Raw genomic sequence first — 16,406 nt, forward strand, 5'->3', positions numbered from 1 at the left:
CAGTGCAATTGCTCACCACCCGCTGACCAACACCCAGCTAGTTCCTGAGCGGCGATCCCCGTCCCCACTTCCCAGTTCCTATACTAGATGGGACGTCCCATGGTATGGAATACACCGTTGGCCACTTTGGGTCAGCTGCCCTGGCTGTGTTCTGTGCCAACTTCTTGTGCCCCTCCAGCTTTCTCGCTGGCTGGGGATGAGAAGCTGAAAAATCCTTGACTTTAGTCTAAACACTACTTAGCAACAACTGAAAACATCGGTGTTATCAACATTCTTCGCATACTGAACTCAAAACATAGCACTGTACCAGCTACTAGGAAGACAGTTAACTCTATCCCAGCTGAAACCAGGACAACTTGATTAACCAGTCTGAGCCAGATGCTGTGATTTATTCCACCTGAAGATCTGGCCCATGTGGAACCCTATAACCTCTACTAGGATACAGTTGTGTTGCGTGTCCCCCCCCCCCCCCGCAAATGAGTGACCTGCTCTCAAAGGTTTCATTAGTCCGCCACCTCCCTCAGTTCAGACATTCTTCTCATTTTATACAACAGAAGGATTAAACCATTTCTCTCTTGATTCTCAGACATGAGTTCAACACAATGACGTTTGAGTTAAAAATGCAAAACCAGGAAAAGTGCAGTAGCAGTGTGAGATAAAAATGGTGGAAATGTCTAGAATGGCTGCAGATCAGATACTAGCTTGTTTTTTTACTGGAAATAATACTTGCATCCACTTCAAGTCCAGGATACAATTCTGTAGTAAGTAATAAAGGACCAATATGAAATTCTAGCTCAGACACTAGATATGAAACATAGGTTTCAGCCCTAATTTGAGCATGCATTCTTCCTGGAAGTCATCAGTATGTGCAGTTCCAGCCTGACCCTTTTTTTATTATTATTATTTTTGCATGTGTGTCTTCATAATACCCATTGTGTGCAATAATAGTGTCTTTCTGCTGCAGATAAGTCATGCCAGAAATAGCTATGGAGCTTGCCTGTTTCCAGAGGTCTGTCATGTATACATATCCTGGGCAGCTATATCCCAACCCTTTCATTCTTCTTTGTTCTTCAGAGAAAGAAAATTGGTTTTTGTCAACAGTTAAAAAAATGGTTCTGTATTGCCCAGTTGAAAGATGGAAGCTCTAAGCCAAGGGGAAAAATGAAGAGGCATCATGTGACATGAGAGTGCTGTGAATTCTATATATGCTGGCATTGTTCTTGGTGATCTTCAGGGGCATAGATTAAAAGTGAAGTATACCCCCTGGAAGTGATCTGTCCAGAAATGACAGTGATGGATGTCTCATGTCTGGTCAAAGAAGGCTTTGGATTTTGAGTAGTCTTAGATGCTGTACTTGATCACTTCAGAAGAGCTAGAGGGATTTCCCCAGCAACTCCTTAAGAGGTCTACTGGTCTATATAAAGGCTGCTCGCATCAGAAGGAAGTTGTCATCTACCCATGTAATTAGGTTTGTGCCTGCTAGAAGAGGATTTCCAGCACACCCAACTCGTGAACTTGCCTGTAGTTAAAAATCATGACCATAAGCTCTGCAGTACTTCTACGGACACTAAAATGACAACAGAGAAATGGTGTATTTTTCTCTCTTGTAACTTCTGCTTCCTCAGGGAGGATTTCTTTGTGTGGGAGACCTCCAGCGTGCTTGGGTTTTAGGCAGGCTACTTACTGCACAGGCTCCCAGCTTGCAGAAAAGCACCTTGACCTTTTCCTACTGCACCTCCCTGACTGACAGAACAGAGAGAGGACAGAGGAAAGCTCTGCCTGCGAAGTGTAACCATCCTCTCCCGGCTGCCTTAGATTGCACAGTCCAGGGATCACGTAACTATTCGCAAAAGCGGCATAATTTGCCTGCCTATTTCTCCTTCCTTCCCACGCGAGGTCCCCGCAGAGTTGCTCCCAGCTCACGGCACAGCAGGGATCGGGGCGGGGGGGGCGCGGGCCCAGCGGGGTCACGGCGGAGCAGGGGCACAGGAGAGCCCTGGCACGGCCCCACGGGAGGAGGCTCCGGCCCCCGAGCAGCCGACCGCGGGGGGGGGCGCTGAGGGGAGCGCCGCCGCGTCCGCCGCAGGCCCGTACCCGCGCTGGCCGGCGCCGGCGGCGGTGGTGGGGCGCTGCTGCCCTCTGCCGCGGGCGGCCGGCAGCGCGCCGGCGGGAAGCGGCGCGGCGGGGGGCGAGGGAGGGCTGGCGCGGCGCGGGCAGGCTCGCCGCCCTCGGTTGGGACTCCGGGCGCGCCTGCTCGAGGGCCTGGGCTTTGTCCTGAGTGGGTCGGCGAGGCAGCGAGGCAGAGGCTGACCTCCGTAACCTCTGCACGCAGGCTGCCCTGTTTGCAGGCTCTGTGGTGTGCAACACGCGCAGGGGTGCTGCTGCGCTCCCGGTTTGGTTACTGGGCACATCCCGGACTCGGGTAGGGGAAGCGCACATCCACTGGCCGTACAGATGTTACCAGCTCATTGTGAATGTGAATTGCTGGGTCTGAAATATCAGAGGGGCCCTCGGGTGTGTTATATACTTTAGGAGCACATGTAGAATTTGTTCTGCCTGAATACCAGCGGCACGCGAGTCAGGCCGACATCGCAAGGCTTGGCTTTCTCGTGTATCATGACACCAAAGGTCCACACGCTCGCTGGTGATGCCTTTGCAGCACTGGTACCATGGGCTCCTCAGCCAGCGGCTACTGCATGGTGGTACCCGTGATCCGGCCTGTCAGCTCCCGCAGGGCAAAACCCCCAGGCAGGAGGGGCAGGAGGGCAAGAGGAGCTAGCTGCTGGACTGCGGGGCCCAGCGAGGCAGTGGCGAGCTGTGCCCCTGTGCCACCCTCGGCACTCAGCCAGCCCTCGCCCCCTTGCCCTGTCACCCCCGTGTGTGCAGGGGGGCGCATGGGAGGGAAGAGCCAGTGGGTACTCCGGTGCGCGGGACCCCGGGACGGCCAGAGACTTGGAGCAATGCTGGACTGGGCGTGGGATGATGAGGTAGGCTCCTTTGTCAGCCCAGTTGCAGTGAGACGACGGGAGCAGGAGGTGGCACTGCTGGTAAAAAAAAAAGTGGATTTCACATGGTCAGTTTGTTACGCTCACACTCTTCTTGCAGCAGCTATGCCTCACCAAGGGGAAAAAACTGTCCAAGGTTTCATTCTAGTTCTCTGAGGACCGCTGGGAATAAACAGCATAGACCACATAGACCCTCTTGGTCTTTTGGTACCAGGACTGTTATCGGGAAAACATTCCCTGAAAGTATGCAAGAGCAATACGTTTCCTCCATGTTTTATTGGATAGGGAATGTTACTCATTTTCATTGCTTCCTATGACTGGGTATTAATCGCTTCAGAGCATCCCTTCCTTGTTATTAGCCCAATACCTCAGCTTTTCTTACCTTTTTCCCCAGAGAAACAATGCTACCTGCATACTCCAGAGCCATTACCTTGTACCAGATGTGCTTTGCTGTTCTCTTTCCTTTCCTGTCCCTTGAAATGTCCCAACCCAGTTACACACTGCCTGAGCTCTGCTTGTGGGAAAGTGCTTTGGGACATTTGCAGGCCATCTTTGCCTTGTGAGATGGTCGCTCACATATTCCCAGTCCCTATTTGGTTGGTGTCTGTAGGGTTTGGCGTTTGGAAGATCTCACGATGTCACAGAAAGTTAGAGGGTTAGTCGCAGCCTTGTGATGTACCTGTAATCCCGCCTCCCCTTGTTAGTATAAAAGGAATTAACTGTGCAATAAAAGGCGGAAGTTGGTGCTCACACTGTGTGTGTTATCTGTCTCTTTCCCTGGTTCGGGCCGACCAGTGATCTAAGCGTGGCATCTTGATATGTAGCAAACGCTACAGGTGTCAGTGTCTATAGGAGCCTTGCCTTTACTTTCCTTAGCTACAGAATCTGGAGATGGCCCCACAGAGGGCCTTTTGGGGCAACAAAAGGACTTTTTTTAATTGATGAGTAGAGCTTGAGATTTTGCCATTCCAGCATCAGAACTTAGTAATACTGGTGGTTTCATTTGCAACAGCTACAATGTTTGTTTGATGAGCATCAGAGAGAGAGTGGGTCTGTATTTTTAATCGTTCATATTAGTGATTTTACTTTCAGTGTACAAATATTAATGTAGGTGCTGATTGCTCACAGGAGGCAGAGCACTTTGAAAAATCAAAGTGCATTGCTTTTCATCATCTTGTTACATTACACCATTATCTAGAGAATGAGGTGAGCCATTCAGGAAACTCTTTGTAAAGCTACTGGCCTGACAAAGTTGAGCAGCACTTCACCAGCGTAAAGAAAAGAGGGTAAGCATGCGCACACTGAGAGAAAGATTCCTTTCTCTCCTTCCCTCCCTCATTCCTACTGATCTGGAAAAGATTGTGATAATGCAGAAATGAACTGTCCTCCTTACTCCGTGGGGCCAAGAGTGATCAAGCAGATGATACTTTACACATCCATGAGCCACAGGCATCAGTGTTTGTGAAAGGCTCAAACTGTCCTTCAGCTCACCATCACATGTTTTAATACAGCATCTCCATCTGCAGAGGGGTTTGATCATATTTATCTAGCTCAAAAGCAATGATAAGAGGCTGACTTGCTTGGAAATGCCACATGGAAAAGGCTACATTTTTGTTACTATTTGCATTAATTACTTTTCTTTTATTAACTTTCTCGGCTGGACTGGAGCACTTACAAGAGACAGAGCACTTTGCAAATGAAAGTACATTATTTTTCATCATGTTATTGCATTACATCATTATCTAGAGAGTAAAGTGCACCCTTCAAGTTATAACAAGCTGTAATTTCATTGAAAGCTCCCTAGGATTTCTGGACCACAAGAACAAAGCTGCAGCAATTTAGTCACAGGAGCCAGAAAATCAAATTACAGCCCCTTTAATACCCAACTGGGGATATGCTATTGCTCTGATATACCCCGGGTTGGATTAAGTGTTTCTGATATGCTGAAACTGGATGGATTGTACCTTTTAAGGACATTTCAAGCCATAGTAACCATTCAGAGCCAACCTTGGCATCACTGTCCTTTTCTGCTCCTTTGACATAGAGGTCAGAGTCAAGAGTCTGTTTGGCAATGAAAGGTGTTTTTTTTCCTGCTCCTTGGGAGGCTGTGCTCTACTTTGTGAACCACGAGGAACAAAAGTGAAGAAGTACCTAGAGAAAATGTTGTCTGCTACTGAAGTTAGCTGCTGACTTCAAGACCTATGGAAGCAAGCCACTTGCTGGCAGAGTTTATGGGAAGTCTGCTAACAACACAGTGAAAGAATCTCACTGCTCTACAATGAACACTTCACATTTTGCAGCACTCCTCTGCTTTCTTGCTAGTGTTGTAGCTGGGTGCATCTCACTCTCACTATGGTCTGTGGATGACTTGTGTGCACTGATGGGTGTGGGATGCAGTGCTCAGCTCAGTTGGAAACATGGAAATGTTCTGAAACCTGGAGCTTAGTTTGAACTCGCTGCTGAAACATAAGCAGCTGGCTCACTGGTACAGTAATATGGCATGGCTCTATCTGCATATCAACATTAGAATAATTTCTGGTCTGGCATTTTTTAAGTTGTTCATACATGTACCTGGGACTAAGTGAGCCCCTGATCAGGAACCACTCTTGGAGAATTTAAAAGTAAAGCACTGTTACCATTCTTGGACTTCTGGGGTTTAGCCTGAAAAGATTCCCATTGAAGCACTTCCTGCTGATTCTTGGCCCTGAAGTCATTCTAGCCTTTTGTGATTTGGAAGGTTTAATAAAAATTACTCCATTGTGTTGTCCCTGGAGGGAAGGGGGGGCCCAAGAAAGCTGGTTAATATTCAAGGATCACCTCCTCCAAGCTCAAGAATGCTCGATCCCAATGAATATGAAGTCAAGCAAAAATGCCAGTAGGCCTGTGTGGGTGAACAAAGAGCTCCTAGCCAAATTCAAACACAAAAAAGAAGCATATAGAGAGGTTGGAAGCAAGGACAGGTAACTTGGAAGGAATACAGAAACATTGTCTGAGCACCCAGGGACAACGTTAGGAAAGCTAAAGCCCAAATGGAATCGAATCTGGCCAGGGATGTCAAAGACAACAAGAAGGACCTCTCTAAGTACATAGGAGACAAAAGGAAGACTAAGGAAAATGTGGGCCCATTGCTTAAGGAGATAGGGCTCCTGGTTATGCAGGACTTGGAAAAGGCTCAAGTACTGAATGCTTAATTGCCTCAGTCTTTACTAGCAAGACCAACCTTCAGGAGTCCCAGGTCCCAGAGACCAGGGGGAAAGGCTGGAGCAAGGAAGAGGATCAGGTCAGGGAATAGTTAAGCAAACTGGACCATAAGTCCACAGGCCCTGATGGGATGCACCCAGGAGTGCTGAGGGAGCTGGCAGATGTCATTGCAAGGCCACTCTTGATAATCTTTGATTGATCATGGTGACTGAGAGTAGTGCCCAAAGGCTGGAGGAAAGTAAATATCACTTCTATCTTCAAGAAGGGCAAGGAGGAGGGCCCAGGCAATTGTAGGCTGCTCAGCCTCACCTCGATCCCTGGCAATGTGATGGAGCAGCTAATCCTGGAAACCATTTTCAGGCACAGTAAGGACAAGAAAATCATCAGGAGTAGTCAGCGTGGCTTCATCAAGGGGAAGTCATGCTTGACCGCCTTGATAAACTTGTATGATGAAATGACTGGCCTGGTAGATGAGAGGAGAGCAGTGGATATTGTCTACCTGGACTTCAGTAAGGCCTTTGACACTGTCCCCCATAAGATTGTCATAGACACGTGTTAGATGTACCGGCTGGGTAAACAGTCTGATGTGGCTTGACAACTGACTGAATGGCCAGGCCCAGAGGGTGGTGATCAGTGTCACAAAGTCTAGTTGGAGGCCAGTAACTAGCAGTGTACCTTAGGGGTCAATATTGGGTCCAGTCCCATTTAACACCTGCATTAATGATCTGGATGATCTCCATCCTTGGAGATATTAAAAGATGATCTGGATGTGGTCCTGAACAGCTGGCTCTAGGTGGTCCTGCTTGAGCAGGGAGTTGGACCAGATGACATTCAGGTGTCCCTTCCAACCCCAACCATTCTGTGATTCTGGGTTACTAAGGAAATGTTTTTAGTTCCAGCCACTGGCTTTTGAGAAAAACAAGCTTTACATTTTACCCCTCTTAAATTGCTTGCAAGTGGTGATTGTTTTATTAGGGCATTTTGTGTTTTAACTGCCATCTCTGTTATGCCACAGCTCACAAGACTTTCTTTCTGTTGTAAAGCAACATGATTTCACTAAGGTTTGGTTTAACAGATGCCTTGCAGGCTTTTTTCATGACACTGACTGGGAGTTTGTTTATCACGTGGGTATCGCACACCTCCTAGATGTTAGCCATTGCTAAACACAAGAGGGGAAATAGGATGAAAATCTTTTAAACTAATGTTTTCCAGTAGAGATACCCTTTTGATCTTTAATTACTTTACCACACATACAGAACATTTTTAAGAAGTCTAATTAATTTTGTATTTCTTCAGCTTTTTCAAACTTCTGTAACCCTTTCTAAGTGAACAGTCTAAGTAAGTGTTGCAGTTTCTGTCTCAGCAAAACTACCAGCCAGTATGGACAGAGTCCCCAGACTTCTCCTGCAGAGACTGAGCCAGTCAAAATCGGTCATAACAACCACGTCCTGTGCATCAGCCCAGTACTTAACAGAGCAGGCAAGATACAGAGCACTTTCTGGAAGGTCCTAGAATTCTGTGGAGCAAATGCTTAGTTACATCCATCAGTAGACAGTTTTCCATCTCTCTCAAGTTACTTCTGTTGAAGTAGTGAGTGAAAGGCTCAACTGATATCTGTAAAATACTTTGGCTTCACGCTTTGCCAGCGTAAATGTCTCCAAAAGCTGCAAAGGCAAGGTAGACTGTGGAGGGTTCAGCTGGGTTTCGGCAGGTGAAGGTGAATACTGAAGGGAGTCTGCACAAGGATGCAGCGCTCATTTGATCCTGTCTCCTGGGAGAGATGCTCACCTTTTGTCCAGCCTAATTTTTTTTTTCTCTCCAAGGGAGGATCTTCCCATCAGGCAGTCTTTGCTTCAGAAATCCAGCCTCTGCCTTGGTAATTTACAGGTAATAAATCTAAGAAGTAATGAAGAAGCCATAATTATGCACCATAGGTGCGCATATAGCACATGCTAGGAGGATTTATGAGCCAGAGTGTTTGCAGACCTTAAATGTTACGTAAGTCCCACCCAATTCAGGGGAGATGCCTTTTTTGGCTCCTCTCTCTGCAATGCCTTCTACACATGCAAAGCCACGTGGAAATCAAGCTTCATTTACAGCATTTGCAGCATGCCCTGCAATCTCTGAAGCATGAGAAACAAGATAATGCCCAGCTATGCTCCATTCTTTTCTGCAGGGTTTTCCACTTCATTGAGAAGAAGTTTCAAAGCAAGGAGTGTTTCTTCTGCTCCTTGCCTTTTCCCCACATGCAGCACTGCAGCATTATCACTACTTTGCCTGTTCTCAGCACAGGCCCTCCATAGGAGGGCAAGGCAATAGAGGCTCAGTGGACTTCTATGGGGGACAATGTATCCCACACAACATATTAACCAGCCCAAACACAGGGGTGTTTCCCAGCATCACCTCACTAATGCTGTCAGTTCCCCAGCAGCACAGCCTGCTGCATGGCGGGGGATGCACTGTGTCACATGCTGGAGCATGGGCTCTCCCCAAACTCCTCACAGATAAACAACCCATCTCTAATTATTTTTCCTCATTGGTCCCAGTTTTGTTACATCGGTACCCAAATTTGGTGTTTCTGACACTGTTACATAGGTAATTTTGGCCTGATAAGGTATTATTGATACAGTTACCTAGATGAAGGTGGCTTTTCATCCCATCTCCCTTCTGACCCTATGGTCCATGCTGGTTATACTTCATTTCCATTATATGCTTTTTGGACAGAATTATCTTACTTTAAACTTGATACCCTGTTCTGGTTTAACCCCAGCTAGCAATTAAGCACCACACAGCCGCTTGCTCACTCCCCCCACCCAGTGGGATGGAGGACAAAACAAACAATCAAAAAAAGTAAAACCCGTGGGTTGAGATAAAGCCAGTTTAGTAGGGAAAGAAAGGGGAAAAAAATAGTAACAGAATATACAAAACAAGTGATGCACAATGCAATTGCTCACCACCTGCTGACCAATGCCCAGCCAATCCCTGAGCCAGTGCCCCCTGGCCGACTCCCCCCAGTTTATATACCGGGTATGACATCACATGGTGGGGAATATCCCTTTGGCCAGTTGGGATCAGCTGTCCTGGCTGTGTCCCCTCCCAACTTCTTGTGCACCCCCAGCCTCCGCTGGCAGGGCAGTATGAGAAGCTGAAAAGTCCTTGACTTGGTAGAAACGCTGCTTAGCAACAACTAAAACATTAGTGTGTTATCAACATTATTCTCATCCTAGATCCAAAACACAGCACTATACCAGCTACTAGGAAGACAATTAACTTTATTCCAGCCGAAACCAGGACATAGGCCTACCTACTACTAATTAAACACAGTCTGCATACCAGAGCAATGACGCAACGCAGTTAGTGCTCACACCATACTTCTGCCCTTGCATAGTTTTCATTGCACCTCTGGTACCCATCAGAGGCCTTAGCTAGCTTTGAAGCCTAATATTCCAGTGGACACTCTTGCTCACAATAGCATTGAGAAGTCATAAACTGATTGGCATTATTGATTTGGTCCTGCAGATTCAATGTAGTAGTTTTGGTTACTTAACCCATGGTGCCCTAACAAGCCTTTGTGTTAAAAAGTTCCATAAACCAAGTTCCTAGAGGCTGTTTTATATTGCAAACTCCAAAATAGAGCCATCCAGAATCCCCAGTAGCATTTGAAATTTTAGGCCACAGAGAGTCCAGATAAGACATGGACTAACAGGATGCTTGTTCCAGTGTACCTGACATTGCATCCTTGAAAGCAAACAAAACTCCCTTCCCTGAAACTTGAGTTGCATGGGTATGAATTAGAAGTTGTTGTGGTTTAACCCCAGCCAGCAACTAAGCACCACGCAGCCGCTCGCTCACTCCCCCCACCCAGTGGGATGGGAGAGAGAATCGAAAAAAAAGTAAAACTTGTAGGTTGAGATAAAGACAGTTTAATAGTACAGAAAAGGAAGGGAAAAAAAAATTTAGAATATACAAAACAAATGACGCACAATGCAGTTGCTCACCACTTGCTGACCAATGGCCAGATAGTTCCCAAGCAGTGATCCACACCCCCTGGCCAACTCCCCCCAGTTTATATACTGGGCATGACATCACATGGTGTAGAATATCCCTTTGGCCAGTTTGGGTCAGCTGTCCTGGCTGTGTCCCCTCCCAACTTCTTGAGCCCCTCCAGCCTTCTTGCTGGCTGGGCATGAGAAGCTGAAAAATCCATGACTTAGTATAAACACTACTTAGCAACAACTGAAAACATCAGTGTGTTATCAACATTCTTCTCATACTGAACACAAAACACAACACTACAACACTATACCAGCTACTAGGAAGAAAATGAACTCGTATCCCAGCTGAAACCAGGACAGAGGTATAAATACTAGCTGCAAAATTACATCCCAATCAGTTTGAATCCAGTTTGCCCATAGCATTTGGTATCTGACATGTTAGACAAGTTCACTCTGTGGGTTCAAATTCCACACCTGACTTAGACTCCTAACTTTCTGGTGGTCTTTCCTAGGATTCAGTACTGCCCTAAACACTGATCTGAGATGACCCAGTCGCTACCTGAATTGGTATTTGGGTCTTGCTGTGTCACAGCTTCCAGTGGAACAGTCTTGGAGAACTTTCTCTCCTATTTTATCCAGTCTTTCCAGATTTACCCAATTAACAGGTGTCATTTTGCCATGAAAGCACCTACACGATGTGTATTTGTGAAAAACCTCTTAGCAAACTCCTGACCCCTATTCTGCCTTCTATGCTTCCAAGTTGTTGGCCTGTTTTCAGTTAAGGCCTGCAGGCTAACTCTTTCTTTCCCCTTCCCCCTTTTTTTTAATGGTGAGCTTTGCAGCTCAGCACTTTTTATTTCTGCCATAATAGCAAAAGCGATGTTGTTATGACTGCTGACATTTTTGTGAGAGCATGCCAGTGAAGGTTAAAAGATACGCCAAAGCAGCCGCCATTGTATCTGCAAGCAAGGCCCAATGTTCTGCTTTATTTCTTATTTTCAGAGAACAGATATGGTTACTTCCTGGTGTGGCTAGAATTTGTGAAGAGAACAATAACTTATTTAACCTGAACAGCTTCAAAATTATTCTCCTGTCTTTCAGTATGCATTACCTCATTGCACATTTCAAATGTACATGCCTAATTTTGTGCTTGCATACGTGAGTTATGTCTGCATAGCCATGTCTTCTGACGCTATGCAAGACGGAATGAAGTTGCCATGTGAATGTAAAGGGAATCAGATTTCAGGAGGACGGCAGTCGCAAAACAAACTCATGGTTGTTGCTATAAGGCCTCCCTGAGAGCTGATGCTGAATTAAAAGGTACATTTTTTCCAGGTCAGATCAGCAAAGATTTTTCACCATTCTGACCAGAACTGCCCTCCTGAGCTTGTGTTTCTCTCTGTAACAAACTCCCAGGGTAGCTCATGTCCTTTATTCACCATTTCTGGCAGTATAGCTGATGCCTGCTGGTGCTTCTGAAATGGTATCCCAGCAGTCAGGCAGGGTTAGTTTCTATAGTGACTGGAGATTAAAGAACTAAGCTTTAATCTGAATGTAATTTATCAGTCCATTACATTCAATTCACCTGATTATTTCATGTCCATCTTCAGTCTGCTACTTGGTTTCCTCCCAGCAACTCCCTATGGAAAGAGCAAAGACTATACAAGGACAGAACCAAAAAGAAGCCCCAAACACCTGGAGGCACAGTGGTTCATATCTATAGGGCTGGGGACTCTCATCTTACTGAAGGGCCTGGCTAACAACCCAAGGGTGGCATCATAAGAACTGACGAGTGTAGTAAGGTAGTGTAAGTAAGGTTTTGAGGAAGGCATAGAAAGGTAAATCCAATCAGTCCACAAGCAGGTTTTATTTCCCTGCAGGAATCAATATCAATTAACAGAAGCACAAAGAGACCCTCCCCAGTTTCAGCCCCACGCAAGCTATTTGCTCTGGTGTTCTAGCCCAGCTTTTATCCTCCTACATTTTATTTAGACCCACAGTCTGTCACAGGACTTTCCTGTGCAAATGAGCATTAAGAGCTGTGCTGAATGCCACCAGCTCAGAAAAAAACCTGCTGTGCTTATTTTGCATTCACTCTGCACTGGCACAAGTCACTGTGTTGGACAGAGACCAGTGAGGGTCCAAAGGTTTTCTCCTGTGCGAGGAGTGAACTGATTTTAAGTTGCCACATCGTTCACCTGAAATTCTAGAGCTCTATTATGAGTGATAGCTCAGATAAGTGTCCAAAACGGAAGTCTCTGTAGTAAGTGTTGGCTCTGGTCCATAGATACATGTAGGTCTACAGATATGGATTGCACATGCACAAAAACATTGTGCTGTCTGGCTTTCAAAGAAACTGAGCTCCTTTGGCTTCCGTTGCTCTGAAAAACAGAGATGCTGATACAAAGCTGTGATATAAAAGCCATTCCCTGAATATCTATTTGTAGATTTGCAATGTTCCCCTCTTTGAATTAGTGAATATAAAATATTTTTTGAAAATGAATTACTGTACAAGATCAAATATGTAGAAATATATTGCAGAAAGTCCTATTAGAAAGTATATAAAGAAGGAATATAATTAATAAGCCAAATCATCAATACCCAGTACCTGCAGAGAGGGATAATTGTACTCTAATTACTTCCTTAGCTACCTGGTTCATCACTTCTGTGTATTGTCTAAAACCACAGATTTCCTATGGACTTTTGAATCTGATATTCTTAATCATGTTGTAGTTACTAGCCTTATGTGTTTAAAGCCAAATTTATCATCAGCTGGTGATCGAACACTAATGATTTGTTACTTACATGGCTATTTGTTATTAATAAATAAGAAAAAATTGAGTTAATAAATATTTTGAATATAAATGCCACATGTATGCTGTTTGTTTACATTGTACACACTCTGAAGTTAGCCAATGAAATTCGCTTGCTGCTTTTGGTCAATCTCACTTTCTGTTCTCATGTGCTGACACAAGATCCCAGTGCTTAGTTATTCAGCTTTGAAAAGGAGGAGAGGTGAAAAATGGTTTAAAAAAATGGTTTAAAAAGAAATATTAAAACATCTCTTACTAGTTCTGCAAAATGTTTTGTTAGGAGATAGGGGAAGGAACAAGTTCCCGTCAGCTTTAAATAACCTGTCCTTGTTTCCTAGATCCTGCAAATCATGCAATGCCCAGCCAGACCTTAGATGACCAATTGTTTATGAAAAGGAATAAGACTTATTTGACTACTGAAGCAGCAGAGAAGGAAGGCGGTAAGCAGGGAGAGGCACTTGACAGGTGGTACATCCATCACTCCTCAGCAGAGCTCTGACAATGTCAGTGGTGGATATTCGCTTTAGGAGGCAAAGATTCACCATCTCTTACTTCCTGCCTTTAGGTTTTCTTGGCATGTCAGGACCCATATCCTGTCTGCACACCCCGTGACTGTAACTTCAAGTGGCAGTGCTTGAATTCAGCATACAGCTCTTGCCTTCCCTGAGCACCCTAATGTGTCATAGCCAGGCTCTGCTCTAGCTTCAAGACACACTAGAGTGTGACCTGGGGGAGAGACAGGGGAGAAAAGAAAAGATAGCTGAGGGCGGTGAGGAAGGGATTTAAGTGGGAAAGATATTGGCTGGTGTTCATTAATTCTTGAGCTTTACATGAAAAAATGTAAGAAGTAATGAGCACTGGTTTGAAATAAAAGTCAAGTTGTATAAATTCCAACTTTTTTGTGGCTAAATACATTAATTACATCAGACAAGTACAGATCAAGGCAAATTTTTCATCGAATCAGCTTCCAGAAAGGGTGCAGCCTTCTAAAAATACACAAGCCCAGTCACCCTAGATAACACCGCTGTTGAGATGAAGAGAGATGGTCAGGTCAGCTGAAACAGTGTCTTTCAGATCCTAGTCTTTGGTGTCTTCTCAGGGCACTTCATCCAACTCACTGCTAGATGAAAATGATGGTGGAAAACCAGAAGCAGCTGATCAAGGAGCCCTTCTGAAATGTGTATAATACAGTTTGACTATTCTAGAAGTTTCTCTGTATGGTCATCACAACCCTAAGCACTATTCCGTATAGCAAACTAGAGGTCACAAACCAATTTGCAACCTGATACCATCTATGAATCCTTCCTAGAGCCTGTTGTTACACAGAGAACCTCAGTGACTGCCACCCCTCACGGACTTCAAATGGGAGCTCGTGCAACCACTTTGTCAGGATCGAAGGTGCAGTGGAACACCTGCACCGAGGTATCATCTGGGGCAGTAGGAGTTACTGCTCAAGGCAAGCGGCCATGCAGTGGAGCTCAGATCTGGCAAAGCTGTTCCATGTGAGGCCTCTCTCTGGCAACGGCTATGAAAGCAGGGCCTGCAGGGCTTGGTGGCAAGTTGTGCCTATGGGAGAAGGAACAAGAGAGCAGAGAAAAAAGCATTCCAGAAAGGTGCTAGGAGAGGAGGGGGGAAAAGACCTCGTCTCCAGCTCGGGATGCTGGGAAGACGCTTAGGAATGACGAGCAAGGCAACTGTTCGTTTGCACCACGGCGGTCTGCCTGCTTGGCGGCCAGCCAGCCCCCGGACTGCCTCAAGAACAAACCGCCGGTCCGCTGGAGCAGCCGGCCCAGCCAGGCTCCCCTCGGGCCCCGGAGCGCTCCTGTCGAGGGGCACGACAGTACGCGGTATGTCCCCGGTGAGCGGCTGCCACAGGGCCGCCCGCGGCGGAACGCAGGCCGCGGCCTAACTCGCTAACGGGCGCCACCCTGCGGGCCGCGGGCAGGGGGCGCCGCGCCGGCAGGGGCCCGGGCTAGGCGGGGCCCGGGCCCGGCAGGGCGGGCCTCGCCACCGCTGGCAGAGCTGGGCCGGGAGCGGGGCCGAACCCGCGGGCCCGGCGCACACGTGACCGCCGGCAGCCACCGCCCGCGGGCGGAGCACCGCCGGGGGGCGTGGCCGCGAGGCGCGGGGAGGTCACTGCTCGCCCCGCCCCGCAGGCGACCTTATCGCGCGCGCGCCGCGCCCCGCCCCTCGCGGCTGCGCGGTGACGTCGCGCGCGTCCAGGGTGAGCGGTCTGGCGGAGCGCGCGCGGGGATGGAGCAGCCAGCCGCCGGCGACGCGCTCGGGGCGCCTCCGCTCGGCCGGTGAGTGACCCCCCCCCACCCCAGCCAGCGGGGCGGCCCCGGCTGCGATCCCGGTCCCGGTCGCGGTCCCGGTGCCGGCCGAGGGCGCCCCTTCCCCGGGGCGCGCGGGCCGGGCCGGGCCGACGCTGAGGGGACCCGGGGCGGGCGCGGCGGCCTCACCCGTTTCCAGACCTGTTGTTCGGCCGCGCTTTACCGCCGCCGCCCCGTTTGTCCCTGGCCGGTTCGGGCCCCCGCCGCGGGAGGGGGGCCGCGGCCCGGCCGCCCCGGGGCCGCCCGCCCCGGTCACCCCAGCGCGGCCCGTCGGGGCTCGCGGGCCTCGTTGCCGCGGCCGGCGGGGGCGGCGCGGCGGGCCGGGGGGCGCAGGTGCACCGCGGCGCGGGCGGTCGCCTCCCGCGGCGCGGGCGGGAGCGCCGCCTTCTCGCCGGGGCCGGGGCCCGCCGCCGGGCTGCGCGGAGGCGCCCCCGCGGCGGCGGAAGGCGTGAAGCCCTGGCAGCCGCCCAGCCCCGCCCGGGGGGCGGTGGGGCCCGGTGCACGCCTGCAGGAACGCCCGCAAAGGCGCTGCGGGTGCGTGGGCTCTTTGTTTTGGTGGAGCCGGCTGCGCCGGACCTTACCGGTTTTTAAAGATAGCTGAAGTTTGGGTGTATTCTTCACCTGTTCCTTCCCGCTTCAGCTGTCTCTTATGAGATAAGTGAGTGCCGATTACTTCGTTGTGCCGACATGTACGTGAGCTCAAATTTTGCTGTGCTAAAAACGGGTTTTCAGAGGCAGGCCTTTAAAGGAGAGAATTTTGGATGTAAAGGGGTAGCTTCGGAGCTTTACTAGTACCAAAAGTTGTGAGGCTTGGAACTGAAACTGTCGGCTGAACTTGTGTGTATGGCTGCTGTTATCGATGATACCGGAAACGCCTAGCATGCATTAGTAACAAATACTGTGGCCAACAAAGCATGTGTAGTGGGTTGAGGCATCCCTTTTGCTATGAGATTCGACTAATGAGGAAGCTTAAGGAGGCTTCTTGGTGAGCAGAAGCTGTATGGTATGAACTGAAGGTATAAAGATCTGAGTGGAAGTGTAGAGGAGGAGGAGAGGAAT

The 16,406-nt window shown here is 48.3% G+C and overlaps 1 protein-coding gene across 4 annotated transcripts in view; it reads left to right on the plus strand.

Annotated features, from left to right (window-relative positions):
- Positions 1-16,406, plus strand: part of TMCC1 (transmembrane and coiled-coil domain family 1) — a 185,925-nt gene that overhangs the window by 44,387 nt on the left and 125,132 nt on the right. For 3 of the 4 annotated variants that reach the window (XM_075053003.1, XM_075053006.1, XM_075053013.1), the window contains exon 1: positions 15,214-15,317. The exons of the other annotated variant lie outside the window; for it this stretch is intronic. The gene's annotated coding sequence lies outside the window, so the exon portion shown is untranslated. Of the gene's footprint in view, positions 1-15,213; positions 15,318-16,406 lie in introns of those variants that run through there. 4 annotated transcript variants of the gene reach the window in all.

The sequence above is a fragment of the Buteo buteo genome, chromosome 21 (assembly GCF_964188355.1).
Source record: "Buteo buteo chromosome 21, bButBut1.hap1.1, whole genome shotgun sequence".
In the NCBI taxonomy this organism is placed as follows: domain Eukaryota; kingdom Metazoa; phylum Chordata; class Aves; order Accipitriformes; family Accipitridae; genus Buteo; species Buteo buteo.